This window comes from Pelodiscus sinensis, chromosome 8 (assembly GCF_052426305.1).
Source record: "Pelodiscus sinensis isolate ZL-2025 chromosome 8, ASM5242630v1, whole genome shotgun sequence".
Taxonomy (NCBI): Eukaryota; Metazoa; Chordata; order Testudines; family Trionychidae; genus Pelodiscus; species Pelodiscus sinensis.
Genome location: NC_143059.1, coordinates 38,814,856 through 38,838,455, shown reverse-complemented (window position 1 = coordinate 38,838,455; position 23,600 = coordinate 38,814,856). Strand labels below are relative to the sequence as shown.

The window sequence follows — 23,600 nt, the reverse complement described above, 5'->3', positions numbered from 1 at the left end:
CCAGGCACACCCCATGCACACGCCTATGATTTTATCATGTGTTATCCAGTGTACAGGAATCCCTGCCCTTTGCACACTTCTTTTTCTTAGTGTGGATGTATCTTTTACAGTATTTAGAGCTGGTTGGTAGGCTTCAGTGTGACCAGTTCAAATGACGCTGTCTGCATAGGTGTTATCAAGTCACGGCTTAATCATGGCTTAATCAAGTCAAGCTAGCTCAGATGAGGAAATAGGATCGAAAAACACTTTTTTGCCTCCAGAAGATAGGATTTCATTGTGCTGAATACAGGCCTTGTTTAGACTAGATTCAACATACGATGTTGGCATGTACAATACATTTTTTGAAGTTTATTGTAATCAAAGCACCCTGCTTTAACTGGCACTAAAATGGCTTCAGATAAAAGGGTTAACATCACACCATAAATCTTAGTCCAGACACGGCCTGAACAGCCCAGGCATAATTCACTTCCCTGTATTAATCCCAACTATCTGTTTGCTTTCACTCCCACCTGTCTCTAGCACTTCCCCTTCACTGGCCAACAGGTCATGTCAGGACAATGGCTTGGAATAATTCTGAGTGAAGTTCAGTTTTGGGGGTTCATTCTACAGTTTCCAATGTGGCAGAGATTTACCTGTAGAATTCCCAGAATTCTTTGTCAGACGTTAAATTCTAGTAATCAGCACCTGGCATTTCAGCTCTTCCCTGGATTAGTGAAGCTGACCTGACAGATGTTGTAAAGTGACAATCACTGTTGTGACTACAGATATGTGTAGACGAACCAGCTCATCTGGACAGATTCTGGATGTTAAAATCCACAGGAATTTCTCTGATACTTTACAAGCTTCCTAAAGTGGCACCCAAGGTACAGGAAGGACGCCCGTTTTCCCAACATTTGCTGGCTTTGTAGGTTAATTCTTCAAGATCCGAGTATTTAATTGAATCGAGGAGAAGCATTACTTGAATCCTGCCGGAAGCACAAACTAACACACTAGCCTCTCATTCCAGAAAGCTCCTTTACCCTGGGAGACAATCCAGATCAGATTTAGCTCTTTTCAGCCCAGCTTGTGTTTAAGGTGTCCCATGGAAAGCAAGCAGAGGGCAGGGAGTTTGTGTAATCCGATTCCAGAGATCTAGGGGCCAGGATTTCGCTGTAACTTTGCCGCGGGTGCTGTGGCTTCCCTTGCACACCACGGAGCTGCACCAGCAGAAGCTGAACGCCTCGGGCAGCCCCGATCCCGAGGCTGCATGTGCCCGTGACCCGCTCTTCCCCGGAGCCAAGGCGTCTCGGATCAGGCGGGGCTGTTCAGCGCTGCGGCAGCCCAGTCGCCCTGCGGCGGCGGCAGTCCCCGCGAGGTAAGTGCCCCTCCCCGGTGCCCGGTGGGCTAGGGGCTCGCAGCGCTGGGCGGGCGGCGAGCGAGCGAAGGGCCAGGTGAGTGCGCGCGCCTGCCGGGGCGCAGTGGAGGAGCAAGGGGCGCGGGGCTTTGGGGCGCATGGGGCTGCGATAGGAGATGAGAAGGGACCTGGGAGGCGGGGAGGAGACGGGTATGGAGGGTGGGGGGCTGGCATGATGTGTGCTGCAGCGCCCACCAGCCCTGCTGGCGACCGGGGTGTGTTGCTGAGGGGTGTGATGGGGGAAAAGGGGTGTGTGTGTGTGTGTGTGTTGGAGGTCTGCAGGCTAGCGGGGTGTGTGTTGAGGGGTGTGATGGGAGAAAAGGGGTGTGTGTGTGTGGGGGTCAGGTCTAGCGGGGTGTGTGTTGAGGGGTGTGATGGAAAAAAGGGGTGTGTGTGTTGGGGGTCGGGTCTAGCGGGGTGTGTGCTGAGGGGTGTTATGAGAGAAAAGGTGTGTATGTGTGTGGGGGGGTTGGGGATCTGGGGGCTAGCGGGGTGTGATGGGAGAAAAGGGGGGGGTGTTGGGGATCTAGCGGGGTGTGTGCTGAGGGGTGCGATGTGGGAAAAGAGGTTCTGTTGGTGAGGGATGGAAGAAGAACAGGAAAGGAATTTAATTGAGTTGTTGCTTGTATAATGGCAAGAGAAAAAACAACAAGGAATCCAGTGACACCTTAAAAACAAACACGTTAGCGCATAAGCTTTGGGGAGACAGTTGGCTTCCTCGGATGATTGAACTTATGTCCTAATAACTGTGTTGGCCTTTAAGGAGCTGCCGAACTCCTTGTTGTTTTTGCTGACACCGACTAGGCTCCCTCTGTGAAAAATGACAAGCGAGTTTTTCTCTTGTCTTTCCGCCCTGGTCATGTTGTTAGGCGGCCAGTCCCTTAGCCGGAGGAGACATCCAAGGTGCAAAGGCGGTTTCCAAATGCCGCGCTTTAGATTAGCTAGGAAACTTCCAGGGAAAGTGGTTTTTTCTTGGTTGTAAGTAACAGTCTCGGGAAGAAGGACGGGTTGTTACCTGGGCGAGGCGAGGCGGACCGGAGCCCCCAGAGGGGGCTGTTAGAGCAAAGGGCAGGAATCAAAGCAACCCAGTGAGCATTACTGTGAGGCAAAGGGATGGCAGCAAGTAGAGCTAGGAATTTAAACTTTACCTGCTAAGAAGAGTTTCAAGTGGCTGGGAAAGGGTTTGCAAAACTGCTACAGTAGGACTCCAGCTTTCTCCCCTGGCAGTCAAAGGCAAAACACCCGGTGAATTTAGTGGGAACAGGGCTGCTGCTTTAGGGTCAGGCTGTGTTACTCATCCCAAGTAGAGTTGTCCTCCACAGTAGCACAAACTCCGTGCGAGAGTAACAAGTTGGCATCCTTTGCCTGTCTGTCAGACATCACCTAATAAACCATCTTGTTAAGTCTTTAAAGTGCTACATAGTTCTAAAACAAAATACAGGTCTATGTAGCACTTTAAAGACTAACAAGATGGTTTATTAGATGAAGAGCTTTCGTGGGCCAGACCCACTTCCTCAGATCAAATAGTGGAAGAAAATAGTCACAGCCATATATACCAAAGGATACAATTAAAAAAAGTGAACACATATGAAAAGGACAAATCACATTTCAGAACAGAAAGGTGATGCGGGGTGCGGGGGGGAGGAGGGGATATGGCTGTGACTATTTTCTTCCACTATTTGATCTGAGGAAGTGGGTCTAGCCCACGAAAGCTCATCATCTAATAAACCATCTTGTTAGTCTTTAAAGTGCTACATAGTCCTGTATTTTGTTTTAGCTACACCAGACTAACATGGCTACATTTCTATCACTATTCTACATAGTTCTGTCTTTTGTTTCAGCTACACCAGACTAACACGGCTGCATCTCTATCACTATCCTCCTATAACGAATGGTATGGCTGAGACTTTAGAGACAGTGTGTTGTGAGAGACCTGCATCTATGGAAATAGTTTGATGCAGTGTGGTATAGAATTATAAACGTGATTATTTTAGAGATGGTTAAAATCTTTGGAACCGTGGAAAAATTTTATACTAAAATTGGCATATTTCGTAAAAATGGTGTGAAAATCATTCCATTTTCTAGTGCACTCTCAAGCTTGTAGGAACATTTCAAAACTCAAACCATTTCAACCGAAAAAGTGCAATGAAACTTTCACACACAAAAATTGAGTCCATTTTTTTGTCCAGCTCGACCATGTTTACATTTTTGTTGCTGACTAAAACATAGTAAGACAAACTTACAGAAAAGTTGTCATGTGGTCCAGTATTTGTATCACACAAGTATCTTAACCAAGTGAATTATCTTCATATTCCCTCTACTTTGCCAACCACAAAAGCTATGACTGATCCGATTTCAAAAACATATTTTTTTTCAGTTTTTTACTTTATACTGCATCAGTATGATTAACTATGAGTGACAATCAAAAAATGATTAAACTGTCCAAATTCCCAGATGGCATCACAGAATGTAATTTTCTGATTCCTTGTGATTCCTGTGTGAAAATATTGTTCTGAATTTTTTTGGAAATAATTTTTTCAAATATAAAAATAAACATTAGAGCATTTGCAGCATGAGTTATGCCTGTGTACTGTGTGCAGAGGATTAATTGTCTTTCTGTCCGTCCACTACCTAAAGACTTGATCATGCAAAACCTTAGTGATGCACTTGGTCTTTATTAATGGAAGTAATTGTGTGATGATGATTGCTAGATGTGACCCATAATCCTTGATAGAGAATGGAGTCTCTAGCCTCTGTTTCTCTGGAGGTGGGTGATAGTGGAGGGATCATGTGAGGATTACCTGTTGTGTCTCCTCCCTCTAGGGCATCTGGTATTGCCCACTGTCGGTAGACAGGATATTGGGTGGATGGACCATTGCTCTGACCCAGTCTGGTGATTCTTATGTTCTTATATTAAAAACATAAAAATAAAAATGGTGACTTGGGGCCCAGTCCTGTTGTGAGGTCTTCAGTGCTATGGGTGGTTAAGCATCATACAGGACTGAGCAAATGCAGAAGTATGAAGCAATATACATGTGCAAATATTTTCAAATGTACCTACACTATAAAATAAAGTAGAGGCCTGCATGGATGAAAAATTGGTATCTACATCAACAATAAATGGCTCTTACACTAAAGCTTTTAAATAATTATTTACTTGTATTTATATATCAATAATACACTTACTAATTCAACTAAAAACAAACAAGTAAAATAAGAATACCTATAATGAGTGTTGGCTGAACTAGTATTTTTTATTAATTTGCCATTAGTTTACTTTAAAGTTGTTTGATTTCCAGAATGTAGACTCTTAATGAAACATTTGTTATGAATTCAAGTATGTTTGCATGATAACTTTGACTGCATTGATTTTATCAAATTAACAAGCTAGTTGGAGCAACCACTTTGTATTTGTTGTTGTATAATAGGTGTGTGCAGCATATTTCATTAGGGTGTGCACCCAAAGATTTTTTTTAAAATGTACTTTGACCCCCATTAGCCACACCCCTGACCCCTGTTAACCACGCTCCTGATCCCCATTGGCCACACCTCCTAACTCCCATTGGCCACACCTCTGGAGGTAACACTCTGGGGGCAAGATGGGCACATAATCAGAAGTAAAAGGTGTCATGTGACACCCTCTAAGGACTTTTCCCACCATCCTCCTACCAACAGAGATTAATTTGGCCCCCACAAACTCCCCCATGCAACTATCCTGCAACTGCATTAACCCAATGTGTGTGACATTAACTTGGGGGTGGAGAGGCTGGGGGAAGTGTTCCTTCAGTTTCTTCCCATGAGCAGAATGAATTTTGTGTTGTGCATCAGTACTGAGTTCATGTGGCTTGTTTGGATGTGCCACTGTGGCACCCGAGTTATTAATAAATATCTCATAAACCTTTACCTTTTCCCTCTGCTGCCATTTCTCCTCCCCTTGCTCCATCAGCTCCCCTGGTGCCTGCTGCCCCCCAGCCCCTCATCCTCCTCTGCTGTCCTGACTCCTGCCCTTCTCACTGCCCTCAGCCTTCCTGAGACCTGCCCCCCCTCCACCAGCCCTTCTCTACCCCCCTGTGCCCACTCCTCCAGTAGCCCCACTCTGATCATGTGAGCTACCCCTCTTCATCCCCTCTCCTAACATCTCCCTTGCCTCTCTCCTCTGGTGCTGGTCCCTCCTCTGCAGTTGTCTGCCCTTCTGCTTCACCCTCTGAATACCCTGGCACCTGCACCTTCCCTTAGCCCTGCAATCTCCTGGTGCTTCCCCTTTCCCTCACTGCCCCTGCCCCCTTTTTCCCTGGTGCCCACCCCCTCACCACCCTCTGCCCCCATTCCCCTCATGCCCGTGCCCTCACACATGCCTTGTTCCATCCCCACCTTCCTCATGCCCACCCCTTCTTTCAAGCCTTCTCCCAGCACCTCTCCCTTCCCCCTCTAACCCCGAATGCCTTTACCCTCTCCTCTCCCAGCATCACCCTGTCCCCCCTCCTACTGATACCTCCCCTCCTGCCCTTTTCCTCATTGTCTGCACTTGGCACCCCAGCATTTGTCTCTCCTGCACCCTTGTCCCTTGGTGCCTTCCCCTTTCTTCTCCTGACCTGCCCCCTCCCCTCAACACAAGCCCCTTCCTCTGCCACTCCTTCCTCTTTTTTCCCCCTTCCCCTCCCATCCCCTCCCTTACCTTACCTTCAGCTTCTGCCTTCCTATTTGCAGGGCTGGAGTCAGAGCCAATCCAAGCTACAGGCCAGACGGGCCCTAGCCTGGGGCACCTCAGGGGCACCGCGCAGTGCTGCCGGGCTGGGTGGAGGTGCTCCCGGGTGCCTCAGGGTCACCGCGCCGTACTGCCGGGCCAGGCGGGGGCACTCCCGGGCACCTCAAGGGCACTGCGCCGTGCTGCCGGGCCGGATGAGGGCTCCCCCAGATGCCTCAGGGGTGCTGCATGGGGCTGCCATGCTGGGCAGGGGTGCTCCCGGGAGCCTCAAGGGCACCACGCCGTGCTGCCGTGCTGGGCAGGGGTGCTCCCGGGCACCTCAGGAGCACTGCGCTGTGCTGCCGTGCTGGGTGGGGGCATTCCCAGATGCCTCAGGGCTGCCGCGCTGTGCTGCCAGGCCGCGTGGTGCTGCCGGGCCGGGTGGGGCCCAGGGCTAAAAAATGGCTCAGGCTAGCCGGCCCGAGACATTACGGTGTGCCTGGGCAAACCCAAGACACCCTGTGTGCACACCTATGTATTGTATGTCTGTTCCTGGAAAGTCAGTGAAATAACATTTCCTTTAATGCTTAATGAATTGTAGCAGGATTACATTTTGCTCCTAATAGGTCTGTTATGCCTTCATTGTAAGTCATTTTGTTGGTATTAATGTAACATAATCATTACAATGCTACTTTTCACAAAAATAGTGTGTAATGTTATCAATTCATTACCTTTTCTTCACTATTTTATTTCAGACATTATTTTACTGTTCCTTTATATTATCTACTATATATTTGAGAGAGTGTGTCTGTCTGCCTGTTCAAGTATTCCTAAACAGTAAGAGCTAGGACCACCAAATTCGGTATGTAGCTTCCTTTATCATAATTGAAAGTAAGGTGAGGCTTTTGTTGTGCCAGGAAAATGAGATGTACTTGGAATGGGATTGCTCATCATAAAATAGTGAATGCCAGTGGAAATGGGGTAAGGTTTAGAAGTTAAAATAAAAAAAAAAAGTTAAAAATGACTTAGAAAAGTTAGATGTCTTCAAGTCCCAAGGCCTAATGACATGCAATCTAGAATACTCAAGGAGCTCATAGAGGAGATATGTGAGCCTTTAACTATCATCTTTGAAAAGTCATGGAAGTTGGGAGAGATTCCAGAAGACTGGAAAAGGGCAAATATAGTGCCCATCTATGAAAAGGGAAATAAGAACAACCCAGGAAACTACAGACCAGTCAGTTTAACTTCTGTGCCAGGGAACAGGGGCGGATATAGGGCAGGGTGAACGGGGCAGCCACCCCGGGCCCCGCGCTTCAAAAAGCCCTGCGCATGCGCCGTGGTGCCACGGCGCATGCGCATGGCGTCACTGAGCATGCGCCATGGCAAACGGGGGGGTGCTGGTTGCTGGTTGCCCTTTGGTCACTTAGGAAGGAACAATCAGTTTCACACATACAGAATGGGAAGTGACTGTCTAGGAAGTAGTACTGTAGAAAGGGGTCATAGTGGACCACAAGCTAAATATGAGTCAACACTGTGATGCTGTTGCAAAAAAAGCAAACATCATTCTGGGATGCATTAACAGGAGTGTAGTGAGCAAGACACAAGAAGTCATTCTTATCATAGAATCATTGAATCATAGAATAATAGCCCTGGTTCCCATGGAGGACTTTAATCACCCTGACATCTGATATGAGACCAATACAACAATACACAGGCAATCCAGGAAGTTTTTTGGAGAATGTTGGGGATAACTACCTGGTACAAGTGTTGAAGGAACCAACCAAGGGCCGATTTTTCTCCCTCCTCCTTGTAACACCCTTATAGATACTTGAATGTGGTCCCAAATGTGCTGGTGGGAGCAAGGGACAGAGTGAAAGTGGGTGCTGGGGCTGAGGAGGAGGAGAGGGTGCTGCTGGGTGAAGGATGCTGGCTCGGGTGGCAGGGTGCTGGGGCAGGCACGTGGCGGGGTGCTGGGGTCAGGGACATGGTCCTGCTGGTCACTAGGGTGACTGGCAGGGTGCTGGGACAAGGAACAGGGTGCTGCTGGGTGCTAGCGTGGATGGCAGGGTGCTGGGGCCGGGGCCAGGGTCAGGGTCAGGGTCAGGGCCAGGGTGGTGCTGAGTCCTGGGGTGTGAGGCAGGGTGTCGGGGCCAGGGACAGGGTGGTGCTAGGTGCTAGGGTGGATGGCAGGGCTGCCAAGGAGCAGGATAGGGATGGGGTGCAGGATCTGAGAGGGAGGTGGGGGGGCGGAAGGAGGCAATGTCTGGGTGGGAGGTAGGGTGCAGAAGCAGTCTGGATGTAGGGCAGTGGTCCCCAACGTTTTGGGGCTGCCGGGCGCATGGGGGTGGGGCCGCTCACGCGCTGGGCATAAGGAGGCAGGGCCAAGCATGCGCTGCACACCCGGGGCCGGCACCAGCATGTGCTGCGACCCCGGGCAGGGGCTGCGTGCCCGGGGCCGGCACCAGCATGTGCGGTGCACCCAGGGCCAGAGCCCGCACCACGCACCCGGGGCTGGCACCGGCCTGTGTGGTGCGCCCGGGGCAGGCACCTGCCGCACGCCCGGGGCGGGGCTAGCCCAGATTGCTCCGCAGGCGCACATAAATGGCCCGGTGGGCGCCATGGCGCCCGTGGGCACCGTGTTGGGGACCACTGATATAGGGTGTCTGGCCAGGGGGAGGGAACAGGAGCAGATTGGGGTAGGGTGTCTGGCTACGACGGAGGGTGCAAGGAGGGGACTTGGGTAGGAGTTGGATCTCTTCGAACTGGCACCCTCTGGACCTGACTGGTCCCAGATGAGGGATTTTTGGACCAGGGGAGGTCATTTCAGGGCTCCTGGTTTCTGCCCCCCCTCCTCCCCACTAGGCTTCTTACACCTCTATTCCCCTGCAACCCAAATGAGCTGCCCACCCCGCTGGTTCCCTGCACCTCCCCCAAAACCATCCCCCACAATCCAAAGGAGCACAGCACCAGTTCCTTGCAGCCCCCACAGCCCAGCTGAGCTGCCCATCTGTTCCATATGCCCTCCTACATCCACCTCAGCCCAGCTGAGCCCTGCACTGGTTCCCTTCATGCCTCCCCCACAGGACTGCTGAGCCCCGTTTCCCTGCACCTCCCCCAAGCCCTGCAAAACTGCTGAACCAAGAGCCGATTCCCTGCCCCTCCCTCCCCGTGAGTCTAGCTCCGGTTCCCGGCACCTCCCTCCTCCTGCAGCGAAACTGAGCTCTGAGCTCCACACACACGCACACACCCGTCAGCCCAGCCCAGCTCCCCGGACCTCCCCACTCTGCAACCCAGCTGAGCTCAATTTCCCTGCACCTTCCCCCAAACCATGCAGACATGCTGAGCCAGCGCTGATTCCCTGCCCCTGCCTCCCTCCCTCCCTCCCTGCCCTTGGCTGTGTCTACACTGGCATGATCTTGCGCCAAAGCTGCCGCTCTTGCGCAAAAACTTGCTTCCTGTCTACACTGGCCGTGTGTTCTTGCGCAAGTACACTGACGTTCTCATGTATGAAATAAGGGCTTCTTGCTCAAGAACTATGATGCTCCTGCTCAGGAATAAGCTCTTTTGTGCAACTGTTCTTGCCTAAGTGGCCAGTGTAGACAGGCAACATGAATTTCTTGCACAAGAAAGCCCTATGGCTAAAATGGCCATCGGCACGTTCTCAGGCAAGAGAGCATCCACATTGCCATAGATGCTCTTGTGCAAAAGCACAGCTCACACATGGCAGTGTGGACGTGTTCTTGCACAAGAAACCACCAGTGTAGACATAGCCTAAGAGTTTCCTCACATGAGCAAAATGAATTTTGTGTTGTGCACCAGTACTGAGTTCATGTGGCTTGTTTGGATGTGCCACTGTGGCACCCAAGTTATTAATAAATATTTTTAAACCTTTACCTTTTCTGTCCGCTGCCATGTCTCCTCCCCTTGTTCCATCAGCTCCCCTGGTGCCTGCTGCCTCCCAACTCCTCACCCTCCTCTGCTGTCCTGACTCCTGCCCTTCTCACTGTCCTCAGCCCTCCTGCAACCTGCCTCCCTCCACCAGCCCTTCTCTCCTCCCTGTGCCCACTCCTCCAGTAGCCCCACTCTGATCATGTGAGCCACCCCTCCTCATTCCCTCTTCTAACACCTCCTTCTACACACCTGCCCTGCCTTTCTCCTCTGATGGTGGTCCCTCCCTGCAGGTGTCTGACCTTCTGCTTCACCCCCAGACTCTCCTGGCACTTGCACCTTCTCTTACTCCTGCACCCTCCTGTTGCCTCCCCCTTCCCTCACTGCTCCTACCTCCTTTCCCCTCTTTCCCTGATGCTCAACCCCTCACCACTCTCTTCCCCCATTCCCCTCATGCCCCTCATGCCCTCTGTACCCTCACACATGACTTGCTCCATCCCTGCCTTCCTCATGCCCACCCCTTCTTTCAAGCCTTCTCCCAGCACCTCTCCATCCCCCCTCTAGTCCCCAATGCCCTTACCCTCTCCCCTCCCAGCATCACCCTGTCCCCCCTCCCACTGACACCTCCCCTCCTGCCTTTTTCCTCATTGTCTGCACTTGGCCCCTTGGCATTTGTCTCTCTTCTACCCTGTCCCTTTGGTGCCTTCCCCTCTCTGCCCCCTCTCCCTTCCCCCTCCGCACAAACCCCTTCCTCTCCCAGCCCTTCCCCTTCCCCTACCTTCTGCCTTCCACTTTGTGGGGCTGGATTCTGCACTCCATCCCTGGACTCTGAACCCGCAACTCAGCCATACGGTGCAACACAACACCCAGCAGTTTTAAAATCCTGGGCAGTGACGTTACAACACACCCGGGCATCTCTCCGTCTACTGGTTTTAGCGCGCCATGCAGGGCAGCAGCAGCCAGCAAGGGGGAGCTCAGTGTAGGTTGCGCACGGCGGGGATGGGGACAGGGGAGAGACAGTCTGGGACCAGGGTGGGAGATGCATGGGGGGACCGGGGCCCGCTCCAGTTCCAAATATTGGTGGAGCATGGGTACCATGAGCCCATACAACTTGCTGCCCATGCCTCTGCTGGTTAGCTATCTCTCTCTCTTTCAGCGGAGGTGGGGGAGTGCCGGCTCCTCGCGGAACCCCTAGTTTTGCGTTGCGGAACCCCAGGGTTCCCCAGAGCACCAGTTGGGAAACACTGCTCTAAGCATAGTTAAAAGCAGGCTCAGTTACCTTGCGACAATATGTATCGCTAACATATGTGAATGTTATGCTGTGTGCCCTGAGTGGTCTGTGGACACGCTGTTTAATTTTTACATACTCGTTATGCAACTAGCCAGGTTTTAATTTAGCAGCCTGCTCTGTTTATATAAGGGAGATTGAAAAGTTAGTGAGACACAGCAGCTTACAGTTTCCAGCTGGAATAAAAGTGTGTTGCTTTTAAGTCAGTATTTTAAAATCCCTATTCCCACCCTGGCCTGATACATATATTGTTTCTGCATAATAATCCTACTGTAGCATCTTACAAAACAGTAACATCAGAGGTGGTTTCTGTGGTGTTCTGAGTGGGTATCAATGAAAAACACCGCTTACATTTCATTGTTCTCAAGATTGGGAGTTATACTGTATTTAGGGGCAATTTACAGGGATTGTAGAACTGTGGCACTTCTTACTATTTCATTTAAGTTCAAGAGACATCTTGTCATCCCTGCTGTACTTTTCTAACAGGTAGTGAATTTGATACTTAGGAGGGAGATTATAATTATAGTTATTTGATATAATAAAATATTAGAGTGTTAGGGTTATTCTTCCTTTTGGAGTAACAAGACACATCCACACTTTTTGTTTCACTAAGAAGGGGTCGATACTATATAGAACAAATGGTGCGCACATTTACTTCCCATACTAGTCCGTAACTTTAAAAACGAGTGGTCCCGTGGCACCTTAGAGACTAACCAAAATATATAGAATCATGAGCTTTTGTGGGCAAAACCTGCTTTATCAGATGAATTGGACTAGATAGGTATCTAGATAACTGTGAATGATACCTGAGATCAGATAACTCAGGCTGCATGTTACAGTGCCCTGCAAAATCCAAATATACCAAAGAAGTATCTTTAATACTCTCTCCTTCAATAGTCGAAGCCAAATCCCTCACTCATTACCTGTAGACTTAGGAGTTGTGCAAACTTCAGAGGCAGTAAATCTTAGCTCAGCAGCAAGATAACTTAGCCAAAATAAATGCCTGCTGTTGGAGTCTCAAAAGCCTCTGCTACCTGCCAGACCTGTGCTGCAGCTGAGAGTTGTAGAACTGCTTTGGAAAATGAAATCACAAGGTGTGTATGATTTTATTAAAATCAGTTTGCTTATCCCCCTTAAACCTGATTAGTTGCCTGTCATGCAGTAAATGATGCCATTTAAGAGTTTATTTCAGCTGCAAAGCCTGTGCACTGAACTGTCTTGCTTGCAAGGTTCTCTCTAAAGTGGTGTACTCTGCTCTTCTGCTCCATAGCACTTGAAACAAACCAAACAATGCTTTCATTTCTCTCCTTTTATGTGTCATGATTATTTACCTGTGCCTCCCTTCTTTAGATTCACACATCAAACTGTTTGATGCTGTTAGAAGGTGGAATAATGTATGTGGAGGATGGTAGCTGAAGAGTTTGTTAGTGTCCTTTTGAGGCAATGATGTTACCTGCCTTTTACTATTGGGCTGCATCTAGACTGGCATAATTTTGTGCAAAAGCAACTGCTTTTGCACAAAATCTTGCCGCCTGTCTACACTAGCCGTGAGTATTTGTGCAAGAACACTGACTTTGTAATGTACAAAATCAGTGGTTCTTGTGCAAATACTCCGACGCTCCCGCTCAGGGATAAGCCCTCTTGCACAAGTATTCTTGCACAAGTATTCTTGCACAAGAGGGCCAGTGTAGACAACCACGTTAATTTCTTGCCCAAGAAAGCCCAATGGCTAAAATGGCCATCGGAGCTTTCTTGCGCAAGAGAGCATCTACACTGGCACGGATGCTTTTGCGCCAAAGCAAATCTTGTCTGCAAAGGCACATGCCAGTATAGATGCTTTTTTGCGCAAATACTTTTAACGGAAAAACTTTTCCATTAAAAGTATTTGCGCAAAATCATGCCAGTCTAGACGCAGCCTTGTAGTATGCCCCTTTTCTTTTCTACTTTTTCTTTTGTTTTATTATAAGGTAGTTTTTATTGATTTTTATTATGAACTCCATCTTATTAAGTTATAGAAATGAAAGAAAGAAACAGAAATGTACATAAGAAACTGTGTTTTACTTTTTCTTATTACTCTCTCCATGGGGAAACAAATTTAGTATATTTAGATGAATTAAGAGACTGAAAGAAGTTATATTTTTATGGGGGAAAATAGGTGAATATTTTCACCTATGATAAAACTGTATGATAAAACTGTTTTTCAGGTTGATGGAAAGTGTAGTTTTGGAGCCCAATTCTACTTGAACTTGTATTGGTATAAACAAGAAAGTCAAGGAGAGTAAAATGGTGTAAACCCACCATCACTGAAAGATCTCAAATAACCCTAAGGTATTTTAAATTTGGTTTCTGCTGTGCTAATAAGCATTGGAGTTTGCAGAGGCATGTGCTATACTGCCTCTAGATTTTTAATACAGATTTTTAATTTTTAATGTATAATTAAGTGCTACGGAAAGATCATCCTGAGAAAATGCAGAAATACTGTGAAAGTGCAACTTAGAGTATTTTCCATAATTTAAATCTTGTTGTTCCAAGTCAGCCTGTATCCATCTTGGGGAAGGGGAAGCTGGGCCAGGTCTGATGCATGAAGTCATGATGTTGGAAGGGTGGCCAGTCCATGCCTGCATGTATAGCATTGCAACTTGGCATACAAGGTCGCAACACCACTCCATTTTGGCTGAGCCACACCTCTGTCCTGATGGGACAAAAGCCAAATTTGCCAGGCCAAGTTTCCAGCTCTGGTCAGGGGACCAAGTAGTGGTCAGGGCTGGCTTTAGGAAGTGCGGGGCCCAATTTGAACTGTTTTGGCGGGGCTCCCTCCCCAGGATTTTTTGTTGAGCAAAACACACACACACACACACACACTCACACACACACACAACAAACCACAACCACACACAAATATTACATCAGAAGTAGATCTGATCAAAATGTATATCAATATAGTTGAACATTTTCAAAAAAAATGCCATCCTTTATTATGCAAAATTTTACACAAAATTAAATCGGTTGCCTTAAGTGTAGGTCAAATATTTTCAATTGCAAACTATCCAATTTTTTCAATAAAGTTTAAAGTTTGATTTTTAAAAAGTTACCAGAGAGCGTTGCAGTTTTCTGTTACATTGATTTACTTTTTAAATAGCAAAAACGGAGTCTTTGTTAAGGAAGTGTCAGTTCTGTGGTCAAATTCCAGTCCTTAGTGATTTCAGCACCAATGATTTCACTAGGTAATATGGTACCTCACCACCATTGCCTCCTTTGCACTCTCCTTCAACACATTGCCTGCATGTTGAGTCCAAGGTTAGTCTATACAAGATTTTATCAATGATTTTTGCTCAAGCGATCACTGAGAAGACAAGGACTCTCAATTGATTCTAGTCAGCTCTGCCTTTAAACACTGGGGCTGTGTCTACATTGGCACCCTTTTCCGGAAAAGGGATGCTAATGAGACACTTCGGAATTGCAAATGCAGCGGGGGATTTAAATATCCTCCGCGGCATTTGCATGAACATGGCTGCCAACACTCCAGCTCAGCCTGATTGACAGGTTGGACAGGCCAGTGAGGACAGTGAGAGGCCAGGCCCCGTCCTCCCTGTGAGCAGGGGTTGTTCTGGGTCTCTCTGAACAAGGAGAGAGCTGGGAGAGCAGTGCAAGCTGTGTGCAGAAGAAGTCCTGTAAAAGGAACAGAGAGCTGAGAGACTGCTAAGAGGAGTGCAAGCTGTGCTGAGGGGCAGTTTTTACAGCAGCAGAGCCAGGCACACACAGCTCAAGGAATGCAGACCCTGTGTTGAGCAGCAGACTGGCAGCGCTCAGAGAGCCAAAAGGAACAGAGAAGCAGCACAAGGAGCTGGAACTGGCCAAGCAGCACAGCCTGCAGCTGGATGTGGTGAGCACCTGGGACCAGCAAAGTGTGGGGAAAGGCTCTGGACTGGGAGAGGGGTCTGGCCACTTTGAGCTTGAGACTGTGTGGTCACTACCAGAGCTAGCGTGTCCAGCCTGTAGCCCCCCTGCAGCATATCCAGGGCCTCTAAGAAAGAGACTGTGGACTGTCCTTACACTCTGCAGACTGCTGTTTTGATGTCCCTGTGCTACAGAGCAGGACTGTGTGTTCTCATTTAACCATTCTCATTTTTTCTTATTCTTTTCTCTTTAATCAGTTGTTGTTTAATAAATTATATTTGCTTTGAACCTTATGAAGTGATCACTGGGCCAAGAAGGCCTGCAGTGTAAAGAGAGCACCTCGGAGTGGGGACACTCTAACTCCTGCCCCTAGTGACTACAAGGTCAGGGATTAAGCCCCAGGAAACCTGGGCCCAGCCTTGTTGGGGTTTCAAGGGCTCTGTTACTCAGGAGAGTGGAGGGGGAGCCCTCAGGAACAGGGAGCCGTGGGGTAAAGGAAGTGGGAGCGGGGACTCAGATCCTTTCGCTGGTTCATTTCACCGGGGTGGTATAGAAGCCAGGAAAGTTCCCCACAATAGCGGGATCATTCCCCTGCTTACATAGAGAACATGAGATATGAGGCAAGGCTGAATAAATTGGCCTTGTTTACCTTGGAAAAGAGAAGACCAAAAAGGGACATGAGAGCAGCTTTCAAGTATCTAAAAGAGTATCATAAGGAGGAGGAAGAAAAATTGTTCTGCTTGGCCTCTGAGGTTAGGATGAGAAGCAATGGGCTTAAATTGCAGATATTTAAAACCAGGTTAGACAGACACCTGTCAGGGATGAGCTAGGGCGACTCAACTTTGAAAGCCCCAGGGGCCACACTGATACTTACAGAACATGCTGAGGGCCTCAACTTAAGTGTGGTTGCATGTGCAAGCAAATATATACAAATAGCTTCTCTCACACTGACAGGCATGAATACAAAGATTAAGACAAAACTACACAACACACAGGCCCCATTTAAGTCAGTTCTGCTGATATTTTGATAAAATGCAATATTTACCCAATTTCTACCCATGTGACAGCATTTTTCATGAGCAATGACAGTCCAAGAATTTAACTACTAAAACGCATATCAACAGAAGATCATTACACTGACTACTTTTTTGTTTTGGCTCCCACTCGCCAGCCACGTGTTGATCCCCACATAAACCCAAACTGCACCGCAGGGCGCAAACAAACTGGCCGTGGGCAGCATACCAAGTTATTAATAAATATTTTATGAACCTTTCCCTTTTCTCTCTGCTGCCATGTCTCCTCTCCTTGCTCCATCATCTCCCCTGGTGCCTGCTGCCCCCAAACTCCTTACCATCCTCTGCTGTCCTGACTCCTGCCCTTCTCACTGCCCTCAGGTCTTCTACGACCTGCTCCCCTCCACCAGCCCTTCTCTCCCCCCTGTGCCCACTCTTCCAGTAGCCCCACTCTGATCATGTGAGCTACCCCTCTTCTAACACCTCCCTCTATACACCTGCCCTGCCTCTCTCCTCTGGTGCTGGTCCCTTCTCTGCAGGTGTCTGCCCTTCTGCTTCACCCCCAGAATCCCCTGGTACCGGTACCTTCCCTTACCCCTGCACCCTCCTGGTGCCTCCCCCTTCCCTCACTGACCCTGCCTCCTTTTTCCCTGATGCCCATCCCCTCACCACTCTCTGCTCCCGTTCCCCTCATGACCCTGTGCCCTCACACATGCCTTGCTCCATCCCCACCTTCCTCATGCCCACCTCTCCTTTCAAGCCTTCTCCCAGCACCTCCCCCTCCATCCTCCAAAGCCCTTCTCCTGTCCTCTCCTCTACTCTCTCAGCATCACCCTGTCCCCCCTTGCACTGACACCTCCCCTCCTGCCCTTTCCCTCATTGTCTGTACTTGGCCCCCTGGCATTTGTCTCTCCTCCAGCCTGTCCCTTGGTGCCTTCCCCTTTCTTCCCCCTCCCCCCAAGCCTCTTCCTCTCCCACACCTCCTCCTAGTTTCCCCCTCCCCTACCATCTGCCTTCTGCGGGGCCGGACTCTAAACCGCGTGCGCTGCTGCTTTTTCATTACTGGCAGCATGCGCAGGTAAGGGCGGGGAACCCAGCTGGCCGAGCTGAGGGAGCTGACCTCCGGGTGCAGAGTGCAGGGCCCCCTTAGGTGCGGGGCCTGAATCAGCTGAAGCGGCTTAAGGCTGGCCCTGGTAATGATTGCTCCCCACTCTCTTGGCCTGCAACTGTCCGAACACCTCCTGGCTATGTCTACACTAGCAGGTTCTTGTGGAAGAACATCTTGTGCAAGGGTTCTTGTGCAAGAACTCTTGCGCAAGAACATGTCCACACTGCCATGTGCTTTTGCACAAGAGCATCCATGGCAATGTGGACGCTCTCTTGAGCAAGAAAGCTCTGATGGCCATTTTAGCCAAAGGACTTTCTTGCGCAAGAAACTCCTGCCACATGTCCACATTGCCTTCTTGTGCAAGAGCTCCTGCGCAAGAGAGCTTATACTTGTTAGAAAAGAGCGTAGCTCTTGCGCAAGAAGCCCTCTCTTACGATGCTTTACTGTAAATCTTCTTGCGCAAGAGTGGACGGGCAGTGTGGACGCTCTGCGGAAGAATAGCCATTCTTGTGCAAGAACCCGCCAGTGTAGACATAGCCCCTGTGTGCTGCACTGGCATTCCCTGGAATGCTCTTCCCCCAGCATACATTGGAACTCTGGGTGCTTTGTGCTTGTGTATCTCCTTGAAGTCTCTCATTCAACATGCTTCTTCCTATAGGCCTGTGCCTTAGCCTGCCCCTCAAGGAATCAGTAACCAAGCAGGTGAAAGGAAACTTTAATTACTAAGAACATTAGAAAAAAATCCCAACACTAAAATGTCACTACCCAATCAGTTACTGGCTATTGATCACTTCCCTCACATGATTGACCAGCAACCTTTCCAGGCCAGGACCGTATATTGCGTCTTGTCTCTGAAAGGCCTAGTGCACTGTGGGTACTAAATAAATGATTACAAGTTTGTGAAAGGCATTAACAATGCTGAGTTTAATGAGGCCAAAGGGCTACTTTTCAGTCACCAGGAATAACTTTTCATTTTGCAGTGTGATGGCTTTTATTAAAGCTCAGGGAACAGATTCCCAACTGTGCTGATTTTTCTGTTTCTCTTCACTAATTGCTCTCATTTGTGGAGACCAGAGCTGTTTGTATTAGCACATTCGGTTTTTCCAGAAGACAGGATATTTTCATTTTTCACAAAGCCAGTCTTTCTACTTTCATCATTGTGTCATCTTCCATCCTGCATCAAATGCCTGGAGAACTTCTTCGATTAGCTGGCCAACTTGCCCTCATAGAAACCATTTCTTAAAATAGCTTTCTTCCATAAACCCTTTAAAGTGAATCCACCAAAGAAAGGTAGAACTGCCTGTTCTACTCAGTCAATCCAGTGTGCTCTTTGGAGAAAAGCTTGTCTTTACTTTAATCTTCCAGACACTCTCCCCTCTGCGTCAGCCAACAGAGTTCCTCATTTCAGTGCAGGCCATGTTTTGTCATTTTGTGATGCTTTTGTTTAATTAGAATAGCGGTCTCTTTTAGCTAAGAAGCCTGGGGTGCACCATGTTCAGCTATGGCACAATGCAAATAAAAACAAATCACATCAGTACATTGACAGATGACAGACAAGAGTACATCTATGTTTTTAACTGGCAATAGAGGTTTAAAATAATTCCTCTAGGAAGACACATGAAATGAAAACCAGCTGAGGAAGTGTCTAATTCCACTCTGCAAGGGCCTGATTCATACTAAATTAAGCAACTTCTGCACATCAGAGACTGATACGAGGTTCCCAGAAGCCCCACTTGTTTGGTGTAAAAGAAGAGATTACTGTTGAACTGGGGCTTAAATTTGCTAATTCCTCTGTCTATCATTTCAGTCGCTTTCCATCTGTTTCTTTATGCCTGGGTCACATTCATATCTGAAAGCAGCAGGGGAACCAGAGACTCTCTAGGATTTGATGAGAGTAAGGAATCTGCCCAAGTGAAGAGTGTACTGTTTGCAGCATTGCAGCATGGAAAAAAAAGCACCTTTAAAGAGCAAAAATGTGCCTGGTGTGTCATTGCACTACATAGACACTGTCTTCTACCTTAAAAATGTGAAAATGCTCAGCATTCAAAACAGGATGTAATTGGAGAACAATTACATTGTCTCAGTTTGGTTTTGGTTTTTGCATGGCTCAGATATAAATTGGCAGGGCAACACTGCATAACAGAGACATGACTGTGCACACCAACAAGAGCCTATTTCCTGTAGAAACAAGCACGGTGCCCTTGGATGACATTCTTTCATCCAGTAGTGCACAATTCAAACTCCTAGGTTTGAAATATTGTATCCACATTTCAGGTTGGATAAGGATCCAGATGTGGAAACTCTACAGTGACTGTTTGATGCAGGGGCAAGAGAGAATCTCAAATGCAGTGTTATTGTTGGTTGCTGGTCCACCACTACCCCACTCTCTCTGGTATTTGGAGTCACTCTCTGTCAAGAGTGACCTGAGGGGGTCTGTGGCAGCTGGCACCCCAGGCGGAACGTGCAATTGATGCCCCCACCTGCACAGCCGTCAATGGAGTGACATCATCATCGGACACCTCGGGCGCCCCGTGATACCATCGGGCACCCCGGGTGCCCTGTTGAAGGTGGCACCTTAGGCGATGGTCGAGTCGGCCTATGGTCATGGGCCACCCCTGCTCTCTCTCCTTTTACCTGTGGTTGGATTTTATCCTGTTTGTTTTAATTTCAGTTATCCTGCTGCAGTAGCAAGTTAAAATGAACTAACGGAGTTATACAACACAGCTTGTTGGGTGATGGAGAAATTAACGAATGGATAGTCATTGAGAGTTGATATAAAACCACATCGCTTTTGTTTGTGCTGCACTTTGGGCAGAGATAGCAGGTTTGCAGACATTTTGGTGGTGAGGGGCCCACAATCCCCAGAGTCCACATCCCGCCCCTACTCAAACTCCCTTCCTCAGCCTTGCCTAAGGCTCTGAGAGGGAGTTTGGGTGCAGGGTCTGAACTGAGGTGGAGGATTGGGGTGCAGGGTGCAAGCTCTGGAAGGGAACTTGGGAGCAGGAAGAGTGAGGGATCGGGCTCTGGGCTGGAGGCTGGGTGTAGGCACTGGCCGGAGCAGGGGATGGGGTACAGGAGGGAGTGAAGGGTGCAGGCTCTGGGCGGGAGTTTGGGAGCTGGTGGGAGACTGGGGTGCATTTTAAATTGCCTGTGGGGTGACACTGGGGGAGTGTATGACAGTGGCAAGCAGGGCTGGGAAAGAGATCCTGCCCTGAACTTTGATGGAGCAGGGTCCACAGGCTAGGAATATTCCTTGTGCCTGGGCACAACTTACTGATTACTGCTTTGTTGAGAGAGTAAATCCCAGGAAGCACTTCAGATAACCTGGAATATAGGGTTGCCATTTAGTTAGCCAGCTGAAGGAGTAATCCCTTTTGCAATGATTTATAGAATACAGTGAGTATATGAAGCACTTTACCAATACATCAAAGAGTGGTTCCTTGAAATCTGTTCTAAGACATTATTTAAAACCGAAGTATATATGGGTATGTCTACACTACCCCGCTAGTTCGAACTAGCAGGGTAATGTAGGCATACCGCACTTGCAAATGAAGCCCGGGATTTGAATTTCCCGGGCTTCATTTGCATAAGCGGGGAGCCGCCATTTTTAAAACCCCGCTGGTTCGAACCCCGTGCAGTGCGGCTACACGGGGCTCGAACTAGGTAGTTCGGACTAGGATTCCTATTCCGAACTACCGGTACACCTCGTTCCACCGGTAGTTCGGAATAGGAATCCTAGTCCGAACTACCTAGTTTGAGCCCTGTGTAGCCGCGCTGCACGGGGTTCGAACCAGCGGGGTTTTAAAAATGGCGGCTCCCCGCTTATGCAAATGAAGCCCGGGAAATTCAAATCCCGGGCTTCATTTGCAAGTGCGGTATGCCTACATTACCCCGCTAGTTCGAACTAGCGAGGTAGTGTAGACATACCCTCAGGGTGCAGACATTCTGTCAAGGAGAATAACATCAGAAGGCTTTGTGAGATAGTGTCAAACATCAGGAGTGTATTTGAAGGATTGATTGTAAGGATGAAAAAGGGAGGCTACTTGCTTCAGAAGCAGAGGAAGGCAGTTCCTTTACAGATCAATGTGGCAGTTTACATCTAGTGAAGTATATAAGTTTAAATCTCACAAAACATGCAGTCCTTGCCTCAAGGAGCTGGCTGTCCAAAGACACACATACATACTGTATGTAGCATACTTACACAAGACAAGGAGCATTGATAGCTGTCTAGTTCTCATGGCATTCTATATATTACCACATTTGGGTCAAAAGTCTAAGACGCCCTGAAGCATAGCCTCTTGGGAATGACTCTTCAATTTGTAATTAAACTGTTCAGAAATAATCCATATCTCCACAAACAGCATGCAGGTAGGTAGGTGGAGGTCATAGTTCATGCATAAATAAGAGCAGAAAATCGCCCACTGGCTTTTAAAACATGCCTAAATTGTGATGCATAATTCATTTGCTGGTGAACTTTTTAATAATAAATCAGTTAAGGCTTTCAACCTAATAAGAACTCGGTTCAAAGAGAATGTTCATAGCTAGAGATGTCTACAATATTTTCCCACATTGCAAACAAGAAAGGCAGTTAGAAATTGTTGGGACTTATGGGGAAAGGGAGAAAGAAACTGAAGCTGCACTTAATTGGACAAGAAATAAGATCAGAGCTGGATGAGGTATTTATTGTAAACAATATATTTATTGGCTCTGTGTTTGTTTTATGTTCACGAATTGTCCATAAACAGATTGGGATTTGTATTAACTTGTTTGTTCATAATATTTTTCCAAACAGTGTTCATGAACATACAATATATGTGCCCCTGGTTTATATGAAAACTGTCTTAAGTTTTTTCAGATATTCAGTATTGAGAATTTAGTCATGCGATTGCTCATATAAATTACATAGTACTACAGGTAGTTCTCTTCTCTGATGGGATGAATTTAGTTGTATGAACAGGAGTGTTTCCTGAAGCAGTCACTGGGGTATTGTGTATTCAGGGGAAGAATTTAACTTAATTGGACACAATCAATTTTTAGGAATATTATCTTTTATGTTTTTTCCAGCTAAACTTTTTTCTGCTAGAATCTCTGTCTTCTGCATCATTCATGTCTTATGTATTAAAATAGTTCAGATTAAAGAGATTAACTTAATAATGGTTATTGGTAATGGAAACTAGCTAACTAGACTGAGTAGAATAATAGGATAAGGGATTGAGTCCCTTAGGAGTTTGATGCTTCTTATTCTCTATTGTTTCTGTGCTCCTGAGTTCACAGGCTGACAAATGACGAGGCTAACCATCCGGTTAACATTAGCTGTAGGAGTCTCATAGACTTGAAAGCCAGAAGGAACATCATGATCATCTTGTGTGACCTCCAGCAGATTGCAGGCAACAGAACCCACTCCTAACCTCTGGCTGAGTTACTGACATCCTCAAGTCATTATTTAAAGAATTCAAATTATTAGAGAACCCACCATTTGCTCTAGTTCAAAACAGCAAGTGACATTCCTAAAAATCAATTTGGCAAAATATTATGAACAAACAAGTTAATACAAATCCCAATCTGTTTGTGGACAATTCATGAACAGAAAACAAGGACAGAGCCAATAAATATATTGTTCACAATGAACAATTCATCCGGCTCTGCTCCTATTTCTTGTCCAATTAAGTGCAGCTTCAGATTCTTTCTTTCTCTCCCTTTAATCCCCAACAATTTCTAATTGCCTACATTGTTCTGAAGGTGAAAGCTGCCCAGAGATCCTGCCACTGTGACTTAGGAGGAAATTCCTTCCCAATCCCAAGTATAGTGATTGGTTAGACCCTGATCATGTGGGTGAGACCCTGACACCAGATAGACACCAAGAAAGAATTCTCTGCAATAACTCAGAGCCCTTCCCATCTACTGTCCCATCTCTAGCTATTAGAGATCTTTGCTACTAGCAGTTGTGGATGAGCCATATAATGCTCATTCTGTGGGGGAGGGCTAATTCAGTGGTTTGGGCCTGCTAAACCCAGGGTTGTGAGGCCAATTCTTGAGGCGGCCAAAGCCCTGGCTGGGTTGATTTAGTTGGGATTGGCCCGGCCTAGAGCAGGGGGCTGGACTTGATGACCTCCTGAGGTCTCTTCCAGCTCTATGGTTCTATGATTCATTTAGGGATCTGGGGCAAATGGGTCAGGGATGGTACTTGGTCTTGTCGTGAGGGCAGGGGACTAGACTCAATGATCTCTCAAGATACCTTCCAGTTCTATGAGATAGGTATATCTCCATATATATTATGTTCTACAATCCTCCATACATTTATCAAGTTTAGTCTTGAAATAAGTTATATT

At 47.6% G+C, this 23,600-nt stretch overlaps 1 protein-coding gene across 3 annotated transcripts in view; it reads left to right on the top strand.

The window, feature by feature from the left end:
- Positions 1–623: 623 nt before the first annotated feature.
- Positions 624–23,600, top strand: part of SLC16A12 (solute carrier family 16 member 12) — a 68,240-nt gene continuing 45,263 nt past the window's right edge. For 2 of the 3 annotated variants that reach the window (XM_075935106.2, XM_075935107.2), the window contains exon 1: positions 624–1,354. The gene's annotated coding sequence lies outside the window, so the exon portion shown is untranslated. The remainder of the gene's footprint in view (positions 1,355–23,600) is intronic. The other variant, XM_075935115.2, reaches the window with a different exon arrangement.